General features: G+C 45.7%; 1 protein-coding gene across 7 annotated transcripts in view; it reads left to right on the top strand.

Annotated features, from left to right (window-relative positions):
- The window catches only part of HDAC4 (histone deacetylase 4), a 289,653-nt gene that overhangs the window by 31,578 nt on the left and 246,016 nt on the right, over nucleotides 1-12,059 (top strand). The gene's annotated exons all lie outside the window — the stretch shown is intronic.

Raw genomic sequence — 12,059 nt, 5'->3', positions numbered from 1 at the left:
TTTTTTAAAGCTTATTTTCAATTTGTTTATTGCTGGTATGTAGAAATACAGTGGACTTTTCTATATCGACATATGTACCCCATGGTCTTGTTAAGTTCATTTAGGAGTTTTGACAGTTATTGGTAAATCGTTTTGGGTTTCCTGTGTATACAGTGTATCGTCTGTGAACAGGGTGGTATCTTTTCCCTCTCCCATCCTTGTTCCTTTCATTTCTTTTTCTTGCCCTATTGTCCTGGTTAGCATCACCAGTATGGTGTTGAATGGATGTGGCGGGAGGGGATATCCTGACTGCATTCGTGATTCTGGCAACGGCTCTCTGTTGTCTTCAGCTGATGACTTGCGTCCTTCATCCTGCTTTGGGGTGCTGCAGGCTGTGTGGCTCTTGCTTCTCTTTTTGGTCTCTTGAACAGCTCGCTGTTCCCCCACCAGCCTGGCAGGCTGAGGCCGTGGTGGGGAGGAATATGGACTTTGAGCTGTGGTCCTTCTTTGTCCGTGTGTGACGGGATGCAGAAGATTGTGGTGAGTGAGAAAACATGTCCTCTTTGTGCTCCCACATTTCTCTGTGGTCTCGTAACAAGATTTTTTAAAGAATGTTCTCTTCATGATTTGTAGTTTCTAAGACTTTTATTCTTTGGAAAGTTTACGGCTTATTCCCTGAAATTGGGTCAACTAAAATTTCCCAGGGCCGCTGCAAGAGGGAATAACTATAGGTAATCCTAGATTCAAAGGGTTTGGCGAAGGAAATACGAGCACACACAGGCCGTAGTGATGCGTTTAGTTTCATTTATTCTGTATGGAACAGAAATAAAAATAAAGAGGTGTCTTTGTATAAATACACGCTTAGTGTCAGAGACTGTTTACTTAGTGGAGCGATCATTCCCATCTTTCTAAAAGTGCAAAGTCACAGTCACAGAGTCCTTGCTACCGTTTACCGTCCCAAGTGTGGGCTTTTGATTTATGTCACAAGTCAGGAACGAATGTAATCATAAAGGCAGTTGTGTTTCCAATCATAATACGTTCAACATTTGTCTAATATTTATCAGGCGTATATACTTTAGTTAGAGATGTACAGATATAAATTTCAAATGTTATTTATGAAAAGGTTTCAGAAACCTTAAACTCGAATTTTTGAGATCTTAATGCCATGTGTTGTCTGTGTGTTTCTTAGGAAAGCGATAATCTACTGGTTAGTAAAGTGTCATTAGACATTTATGTCAAGATGAAAAGAACTATTTCACACTTGAACTTTATTTTATTAAAAGGTTAAATTCCTAGTTTATTTTTATCCTGTGACTATTCCATTGGGTTGTTCAGAGACCTTCCCCCTAAAGAGATGCTGCTGGAGTGGGGGACAGAGGAGAAACGTGGTTAAGCAAATCGGGCAGCTTTACTGGTCGGTTATCCTCTTAGACTGAATGTTAAAGACTTGGCTCTCCTTCTGGGGCCCAGGGGGTCCTGCTCCCTTTTTTCAGGAGTTAATTTGGCATTTTCTCCTCTGCCCCAGTATCTTCATGGCTTGCACGGGTCCTTATTTAACTGAGGTGTCCTGAGGGTTGAAAGGGCTCCTTGAGTTACCCATTGCTTTGCTTTTCTGGTCGCAGCCCCTGACCCTCTCTGAGGCACTGGGTGTCCTGAGGCCCCACGCGCTTTTGCACTTCTGGAATCTTCCGCCTGAGACGTGGTCCTTGATTTCTTCCCTTCATCTCCGGAAGGCAGAGTGCTGTTGCTTTTGCAGTTCGACTTTGACCTCAGCCCTTTCCGAGGTGATTTCTGAGGTGGAGTCAGGAAAACTTTTCAAAAGTTCATTCAGCTTGGCCCATTTTCGTTGCAGGCCTGCTGTGCACCGCCCTCTAGGGTTTGAGAAGGGCTGCGTGTCACAGAGGTCACGGAGCTTACACTCCACCCTGGGGCAGGGGGGCTGATAGCGGGGAAATGATCACATAAAGATATCAGGTTGGCATCTCATACGATGCCAGGGGAAGAAAGGGGCTTGGAAGGGAAAGAGCAGGGTGACGGCAGTGGCGGGGCAGTGCTGTCAGGGAACGCCCCTCTGGGGAGATACAGTGGAGAAAAGAGGGGGAAGGAGCCCACGGACACGTGGGCACAGGGCTGCGGAGGGGGGACGCCTGGGGAGTTGATGGCTGCTTGGTGCCGGGCCCTGGGGCCGCAGTCCACGTGTGTGCAAAGGGCCGGCGGCAGCGCCGGGTCCTGCTTTCGCTGTGGCCTTTGGACGCTGAGCCTTTCTTCGTAAAGCTTCTCCTGGGAGCACCGCTGACAACACCCCAACGAGCGCTGGTTTACTCCCGCCCGGAGTCTTACAGGGAGAAGCCGCCCAGGGAGGAAGAAAGACTGGTCCAAGGTCGTGCAGCTCTCCAGGGGGATGCCGGGCCGATGGAGCCCAGGCCCCCCCGTGCCGGGCCCGGTGCTGTGCAGGGACACGCGTGTGCCCGCTGGTTCCCCTGGCGCTTACCCCGAGCACGGGAGACAGACGTTAATGTTCATCAGGAAGGGGAAGTCGGGCAGCTGGGGAGGCCCCGTAGTCCTGGGTGTTGGGGCCCCCTGCTTCAGCCCCACTGGGCTCAGTGCTGGGCCCAGCCCCCAGCTCCCCCGCAGCCTTGCCTGCCCGGTCCAGTGTCCTCCTGTCCTGTCACGGCCCCTAGCCTGCCTCTGGGGAATTGGCCTCTTTCGCACTGGGTTCCCTTTTGGGGGGCTGCCAGTTGAGGCGTCCGGCCCTGGCTCTGCCCAGAGGTGTGCCTCCCGGCCCGGCCCACGTGGGCCCCTTGGAGAGCGAGTCTCAGGCAGTGTTCCTGCAGGGACTGTCCGCTGTCTGTTAAGTCCTGCCTCCAGGCGCCCCCTCCAGATCCCCTCCATGCCCAGCACTCTAGATCCTTCTGGGAGGTCTTTGTGTACCTAGTTCATCCAGGGGCCACTTCTGTTGCTTGTAACCTTGAACCCCTGGTGGATAGGCCTTCCTCCTAACATGCCTGTGTTCTAGAGCCTGAGCCCTTACCTCTCTCTGTGTGTTCCAGAGAGAAGCGCTCACAGACCAGGCATTGAGGTGGTGCCTCTCGGGTTCTGGAACTGCTTCTTCAGCCTCCTAGCTCCAGGGCCACTGTCCAGACGCTCCCCGGTCTTCTTCTCCAAGCTCCGTTGCTACTGCCTTCCTGCCAGGGGGCTGGGGCCCCAGGCACAAGCTGGCTCTGAGGTGGCCATAACCAGATGTGGCCAGGGGCTGACGTGTCTGGGCTGTGGCCGGGGCCACCGATGGCCGCAGAGGAGCCCCGGGGCTGGGAGGGGACTAAGTGGAGGGAGTGTTCTCATCACACCCTCCTCAGGGGCCTGAGCCCTGGCTCTGGGGAGGGAGGCCATGTCCGGGTTGCTGCTGTCACCTTGGCCTGCCCTGGACCCTGCCCCAACTCTCTGTACTGCTCAGAAACCATCAGGGACTTCTGCTTCCCTCGAAATAGAGGACATGATATCACACAAAGCCCACTGTTGATAACAGAACTGGATTCTCACTAGATCATATCAAAGGAAAAATCAGAGGAGGAAAAATGGGTTACCCAGGCCTACCCATTTATATTGCACAGTTACACTTTGGACATGTGAACGTGTGTGAAAGGAGACACAGGTGCAGCCAGACTGGCACGGGGCCAGTCATCGTTGAAGCTGTGGGTGCTGTGGGCTCACACTATGGTCTTCACTTCGTGTAGTTTGAAATTTCCATAGTACAAAAGCTTTTTTCTTTAAGCAAGAGAAATTGACATTAAAAACCCGTTAAATCTTAAATGTAATGGCAAATATCAATATGAACATGTTTTTTTCTTATTCTTAAAAATTTGTATTTCTTGCTCTTCACATATCCAAAAAATAAACAGTTAAAGCCAACAAGGATGTGGGGGAAACTGAAATGAAATACAAATACTGACAAATGAGTCGGGTTCTATCACATAATAAATACATAAGCCACCGCACTGAAGGGGCTCGGAAGGGAAGAGCTGCCCAGGTCATTGTGGGAACCTGCGTCCTGACCACATACCGTGAGGCTGGAGGCAAGAACTGGACGTGAATTCTGAGTCTGGTCGTGTGGGGGTCAGCCGCTGGGAAAGTACTTTATACGAGAGTGTATGCTAGAGTAGAGCAAGTAAGCAAAGACTGTAGCTCGTAAGAACCAGGTTTCTCGCTGCTGGAGAAATAAGTTGAAAATCAGGAAAGGGGGAGACTTAAATCCACCTGTGATGATGGGTTGGAATCTGAGGCGTCAATGTAAACTTACGATTTAAAAAAATATAGACCAATAGATAGGCACTAGAATATAAATGTGTGTGTTGGTGTCAGACGTCCTGTGTGCAGGGAGGGTCCTACAGCAGTGGCACCCGCCGGTAGCGAGAGCACCTCCGGCACCCGGACCTCAGTGGCCACACACAGCTCTCCAAAGAAGGGGACCGGGGCTCCCAGGAGAAGTGGTTGGTTCCAGGCTTGTGACAGGGACACCTTGTGGAAGTAGAAAGTAAGGAAGTGCTAAAAAAAAATAAAAGGTGGGGGTGGGGGCTTGTCAGAAAAACATAGGCGCTTCCAGTGGCCGAAGCTTGAATGACCAAATAAATAATGCTGGTGTTGGATTGTCATGCACAGAACAAAATAAAAATCTGTAAATTCATACTGATATAAATAAATGATTAAGCAGCGAGCTGGACAAGTGATAGCTCCTCCCTGCAGTGGAATTCTAATTAATACATGCAGAAGGAAGGAGGGGAGTTAGACATCACCTTAGGCAGATAACTAAGACAGTGAGAATTGTAGACGAGATTCCCCCGGTGGGTCCCGTAGCTGCGAAGAAGCCAGTGCAGGGATCCTGGTCTCTCTTCTTGAGTCAACTTTGATTGTTTGGGTCTTTTAGGACATTTGTTTATTTCATCTAAATTGTCAGATTTATTGGCGTAAAGTTGTTCATCATATTGCCTTATCATTCATTTCATATCTGTATGGTCTACAGTTAATCCCCTCTCATTCTGAATGTTGTTAATTTGTGTCTTCTTTCTCTATTTTTCCTGATCAGTTTAGCTAGACGTTTATCAATGTGACTATCTCAAAGAATCAGCGTTTAGTGTCATTGATTTTTCTATTTCATTGACTTCTGCTCTTTGTTATTGTCTTTTTTCTTCTATTTTGGGTCTGGTTTATCCTTTTACTAGTATCTAAAAGTAAAACCTGAGGTCATTGACTTAGGACCTTCTTCTCTCATACAGGCATTCAGTGCTATAAACTTCCCTCTCAGCACCACAAATATGTTGTGCTTCATTTTCATTCATTTCAAAATACTTCATAATTTCTGTTTTAATTTTTTCTTTGACCCATGAAGTATATTATTTAGTTTCCAAATATTTGGTTTTCCAGATATCTTTCTGTTACTGATTTCTAATTTCAAGTCAGAAAACATACTTTGTATATCTTGACTTGAGTCTTTTAAAATTTATTGAGACCAAAAGATGGTCTGTCTTGGTAAATATTCTGTGTGCATTTAAAAAGAATGTGGAGAATATGTATTCTGCTGTTGTTCATAAAGTGTTCTGTAAATGTCATCTTGGTCAGGTTGGGTGATGGTGTTGTTCTGTGTGATGGTGTCTTCTCTGCTCTTGTTAATTTTCTGTCTACCTGTTCTAACCACTATAAAGAGCAGGGTGTTGAAATTTCCAGCTACGGATTTGTGCATTTCTCCTTACACGTTTACTAGTTTGTGCTTCATGTGTGAAGCTCTGTTATCAGGTGCATACATGTTTAGGAATGTTATGTCCGTTTAATGAATTGACCCCTTGACCGTTATGAAATGACCTTCTTTATCCCTGGTGATATTCTTTCGTTAACGTTTACTTTGATATTAATGTGAACATTATAGCTTTCTTTGGATTAGTATTTGCATGGTATATCTTTTTCCATCTTTCACTGCTTAAAACATGTTCCTTGTAGGCAGCATATGGTTGGGTCCGTGATGCTTGGGGAAGATTTATTTTACAATAAAATGCATGACCTCTTCTCTCTAAACCATTTTTAGTCCTACCTCACATAATTCCTCTTTATACTCTGGAAGCAGGGTCTTGCTTTTTCATCCAATCCGACAGCCCCTTTAATTGGGGCATTTAGACCATTTGATCTGGTCATTGATATTGTTTGGTTTAAAGCTACCATCTTGCTTTTTGTTTTCTATTTGTCACTTTTGTGTTCTTTTTTTCTCTTCTGCCTTCATTGGGATTGAGTATTTTTATGATTGTATTATATTTTCCTTATTGACTTGTTAATTATAATCATTTCTTTTTTAAGTGGGGACTTTAGGATTTATAGTCTACATCTTTGGCTTATCACAGTCTTATCTTCAAGGTTAAACTACTTCACGTCTAATGTAAGAACATACTACAGTATACTTCTATTCGTCCCCTCCCAGTCTTTGTGTTACTTTTGACATATGTTTTCTTAGTACATGTGATATAAACTTCGTAATACAGTATTACTTTTGCATTAAACAGTTCTATTTAAAAGAGATTCAGCATCAGAGAAGAATCTTTTCTATTTACCTCTGTGGTTCCCATTTCAGAAGCTCTTCACTCCTCTGTGTAGATCTGTGTTTCCATCTGGTATGATTTTCCTTTTTTGCCTTTGAGATTTCTTTTAGTGTAGATCTGCAGGTGATGAATATTTTCAGCTTTTGAATACCTGAAAACATCTCTATTTCACCTTTTTTTTTTTTTTTTTTTTTTGCGGTACGTGGGCCTCTCACTGTCGCGGCCTCTCCCGTTGCGGAGCACAGGCTCCGGACGCGCAGGCTCAGCGGCCACGGCTCACGGGCCCAGCCGCTCCGCGGCACGTGGGATCCTCCCGGACCGGGGCACGAACCCGCGCCCCCCGCATCGGCAGGTGGACTCTCAACCACTGCGCCACCAGGGAAGCCCCACCTTTGTTTTTGAAAGACTTTTTTTTTCACGTGGTGCAGCATTTGTGTGTGTGTGTGTGTGTGTGTGTGTGTCCCTTTGAAAAGTGCTGCTCCATTGTCTTCTGGCTTGCATTCTTTCCACTGAGAAATCTGCTGTTGTTCTTCTTTTTGTTTTTCTGTCTGTGATGTGACTTTTCCTTCCCAACTGCTTTTGAGACATTATCTTAAAACTGGTTTTAAGTAATTTGATTATGTTCTGTCCGGTTGTAATCTTCATTATGTGTTTGTGCTTGGAGTTGGTTGAGCTTTTTGGACCTATGGGTTTATAGTTTCACCAAATTTGGGAAATTTAAGCCATTATTTCTTCAAATGTTTTCTGTGTCCTCCCTGCACTGGTACCTGGAAACTGTCTCTGAGCAGTCAGTTGGGACGACTGGGCAGTTCATCATGTTTGCCTGACATCCAGTGTCTGAAAGCCATAGTCGCCTGATGTCCAGTGTCTGAAAGCCATAGTTGCATGTATTTTGTCTGTTGGAGCTGCTTTGAGTAGGAGAGTAAATCTGGACTGTATTATTCTATTTTGACTAGAAGCAGAATTCTGATTGTCCCCAGGGAAATTGTCAACACTTTATTAGAAGCTTTTGGTTTAAGATAAATAATGATCGAATCAATAGCTAGTATTTGGATGTTAACTCTGTGCCAGCCCTGTCACGGTCACGGCGCTTCTCCTGTGCTAATGCATTTAGTCCTTACAGCACTCCTGTGATGTTCACAGGAGTTTCCCTGTGCTGTTTCCCACCCTCATCCCCGTTCCCATAGGTCAGGAAGTGGGGCAGAGAGAGGTCTGGCTGCTTGCTCAAGGTCATGTTCGTATTAAAATTGTGACCTGAGATTCACACCTGGAGCCCAGGACACTGGTGGCCTTGGCTGTCACGCCATTGCTCTCAGCTGTGAGCTGGACTGCCAGCCAACAACTGACCGGAGGTTTATGGCTCCTCTCAGAGACCCAGGGTGCAGAGTCTCCTGATAGACTTGGTGTGGCTGAGGTCGGAGGAACTGGGCTAAATGATGCAGCTGGAGGTTCAACTGAGAGCCGAGAGGGAGGCCCCCTTCCCCACTCTCTCCCCTGGGACTTACAGAGTCACCCTCTGACCCAGCCAGGATACTGGGCGTCTGTCCCTATGCTGCAGGGGGGCTGCTTTCCAGACCCCATGCCTCTCTGCCTCATGGTGTTGAGAGCATCCTGAGGGAGCTGGCCTGTGTGGAATGTGGTCTGGTTATGATGCAGAGGATTGTGAAGTGACGGAGGCACATTTCTCTCTGGAACCATCCAGGTTCACACAGTGCTGGTGAGGCTGGTAGGGGAGCTGTCAGGGAAGAGGCCTGGGTGCAGTGCGTACTGGGCGTTAGGTGTTGGATTGTGTGCCCCCCACCCCAAAGCTTATTGAAATCCTGACCCCCAATACCTCAGAGTGTGAACTTATTTGGGAACAGGGTCTTTGCAGATGTAACTCGTTAAGATGAAGTCGCACTGAAGTTGGTTGAGCCCCTAATCCCCTGTGACTGTGTCCTTCTAAGAAGATGGCCGCGTGGAGGCAGACCCACGGGAGAAAGCAGGGTTTGGAGCCCTGCAGATGCCAGCCCAAGAGCACCAAAAATGCCACGACTGCCAGAGGCTGGAAGAGGCCAGGAAGGATTTCCCTACAGCTTTCGGGGATGGCCTCACTGACACCTGGGTTTCAGACTTCTGAAACTTTCTTGCCTCCAGACTGTGAACAATACATCTCTGTGGTTTTTAAACCACTCAGTCTGTGGTCCTTTGTTACGGTGGCAGCCCGTAGGAAATGAGTCCACTGGGGTTGTATAGGTTCTTTCATATACATCCCGCCCTGTAACAAGGCATGTTCTTTTTTTTAAAGATTTTTTTTTTGATATGGACCATTTTTAAAGTCTTTGTTGAATTTGTTACAATGTTGCTTTTGTTTTATGTTTTGGTTTTTTGGCCACGAGGCATGTGAGATCTTAGCTCCCCTACCAAGGATCGAACCCACACCCCCTGCATTGGAAGGTGAAGTCTTAACTGCTGGACCGCCAGGGGAGTCCCAAGGCATGTTCTTAGGACTTGAAGTAGCTCATGTCCTGCTGGTACGTGGGGGAGAGGTGTCAGGGTGATGCAGAAGTCGAGCTGGGTCACCCCTGATTTTTCCTTTTTCACTGATGCTTCTTACCATCTAGGAACAGGGTCTGACCGTTAGGGATGCCCGCAGGCTGGGCGTGGTGGCCCCGGAGGGATGCCCTGGGCCTGGGTGCACCTCCTCCCGCCACCCCGGCCCCGCCTCTTGCTCGTTTTGGCGGAATGCTCCTTCTCAAAAATGTTATTGCACGGTTTTCTCCATCTTCATACGTTCTGTCCCCGAGTCCGTAACTCAGAAGCTTCGGTTCTTCCTTTTAACCTCTCTCATCAAACCATTGCCACCTTTGATAAGGACTTTTTATGTATTAGGAATTTTACATGTCGTTTTTTTTAAACTATGGTAACTTAAACATTAGAGTTAGTGTTGATTTTTATAGTACCCTGGTTATTAAACTACAGTTTTGAATAGTCTGCTCCAACCTTATTTTTTTTCATAAGCCCAGGTATTTTTAGTATGCATGTTTTTGGAGTGTGAGGTTCTTCCAGAACGTATATATTGTATTATAGCAGAAGCTTCTGTGTTCTGTTCAGTCTGCATCTGGGAAAAGAGCCGTCTCAGTCTGGCAGCCTCGCACTAGGTGAGAGCCTGCGGGACACTAGGCGTTTGGTTCGGGGCTGTGCATGTCAGCTGCAGATGGGGTGGCTCTGAGAAGCGTTTCGGCCACCATTGCAGTAGACAGAGGAGGGGATAGGAGCAGGGGAAAGAGTCTTTGGGCAAAACTCAGGTCTGGACCACAGCTATTCTTTTTTTTTAGTATTTATTTATTTATTTATTTATTTATTTATTTATTTGGCTGTGCCGGGTCTGAGTTGTGGCACACAGGATCTTCGTTGCGGTGTGTGAGGTCTTTTAGTTGCGGCCTGCGGAATCTTTAGTTGCGGCATGCAGGATCTTTTTTTAGTTGAGGCATGTGGGATCTAGTTCCCTGACCAGGGATCCTGCATGGGAGTGTAGTCTTAACCACTGGACCACCTGGGAAGTCCCTGGACCATAGCTATTCTTATTTGAGGATAAATAAACAAATGATCCCCACTATGGGGGTCTCAAAAGGTATCCCAGAATGTGGGGGAAAGGGAGCTATCCTGAAAGGCAGAAGACAAACATACCTCTGAAAACAATTTATAGTCAGAATCAGAAAGAAGAAATTTCAAAAGACTTTGACTAGGAAGACAAACAGAATAGAAGGTCATGAGGAGGGAATCAGCTGAGAGGAAAAGATAATGGAATGAGCTGTAAAGGGAAACGTTTGAAACAAAGAGCTTAAGATTTAGTTAACATCTGTATGAAAAGCCATAGGAATAAAACGGATATCGTGGAAACTAGGAGCAGCGCTGTGGAGAACACACTGGCGAAGGCTCTTGGGATGCAGAGTAAACTGACAATGTGCCGGTGCTGAGAGAGGCCAGATACGATGGGGAGGTTTCAGCCAGAGACAGTGTGGGAAGTTATGGAGATGCCAAAACAACTGTAACAAAACAGTTATCAAAACGTGATTGAAGCGCATTTTCCTGAGCACAGAAAAGACCTGTGTGTATTGAAAGGTTCATGTTTGGAACAAAATAAAGGGAAAGAGACTGACCATACATCTTCTGACAACATTTCTGAATTTCAAGATTAAAGTAAAAAAAAAAAGTCCTGGCAGAATCCAGACAGAAGAAAGCCTCAGAACTCAGCCCCAAAGGTTCCCTGGAAAGGAAGTGCTGCTTTGCTGGGCCAGGGTTTTCTGTATCTGAGGGTGAGGCAGTGGCTAAGATTTTGAGGGAGAAATATTTGTAATCCAAGACTTTTATACCCAGCCAAGTTGTGATTTTTGTGTGAAGGATACAGAGCCATCCAAGACTTGCAAGGGTTTGCAAAATATGCCATCTGCATTGCTTTCAAGACAATGGTGTTTCTTTCTGGTCATGACATGAATAAAAATTCCATTTTTTCTAAAATTTTATTGAAATGTACTTGATTTCCCATGTTGTATGAATTTCTGCTGTACAGCAAAGTGACTCAGTTACACATATATGTATTCTTTTTCATATTCTTTTCCATTCTGGTTTATCACAGAATATTGAATATAGTTCCCTGTGCTGTACAGTAGGACCTTGTTGTTTATCCATTCTATATGTAATACTTTTCATCTGCTAATCCCAGCCTCCCACTCCATCCCTCCCCTCTCCCCTGCTTGGCATTGACTTGTTCTCTATGTCTGTGCGTCTGTTTCTGTTTTGTAGATAAGTTCATTCGTGTCATAGTTTAGATTCCACATATAAATGATATCATATGATATTTGTCTTTCTGACTTACTTCACTTAGTATGATCATCTGTAGGTCCATCCGTGTTGTTGCAAATGGCATTATTTCATTCACCTTTTATGGCTACTATTCCATATATATATATATGTGTATATATCTATATACACATATATATATGCCACATCTTTTTTATCCATTTAAGAGATGAATAAATAAGTTACTGTGTTTCCTAAGGAAATAAACAGATATAGAATGTAATCATAAAGATATTAATCACAGAGTTATAGATAACGTATAATTGGGGTTTAATCCTTTACATGATGAATGGGTTAGGGTTCTTTGGTTATAAGCAATAGGGGGGAAAATCCTTGAATAATTTAATCAAGAAGAGGAATTTGTCACACTATTAAAGGAGTGGATGATAGGCGTCAGAGGACCCCTGAGCCAGGGTCAGCAGGAGGATTTTCACAGCTACCATTTCCTCAGTTTATCTCTGTGTTCCGATTGTAAAGTAAAACACGCTCATCACAGCAAAGTATTTAAAAAGTCATTGGTGACGCCCTGTCCTGGTTTCTTTGGGCTCCTCCTCTGTTAGGTGCCTGTGATCTGTGGAAGAGGGTGGGGCTCAGGAAGAGGATTTGATGAGCTCGGCTTACATTACATGCCACCCTCCCATCTGGGGACGGGCCTGTGAT

The sequence above is a fragment of the Kogia breviceps genome, chromosome 2 (assembly GCF_026419965.1).
Source record: "Kogia breviceps isolate mKogBre1 chromosome 2, mKogBre1 haplotype 1, whole genome shotgun sequence".
NCBI lineage: Eukaryota > Metazoa > Chordata > Mammalia > Artiodactyla > Physeteridae > Kogia > Kogia breviceps.
The sequence above is the reverse complement of the archived record's forward strand: the minus strand, read 5'-3'. Positions and strand labels throughout refer to the sequence as shown.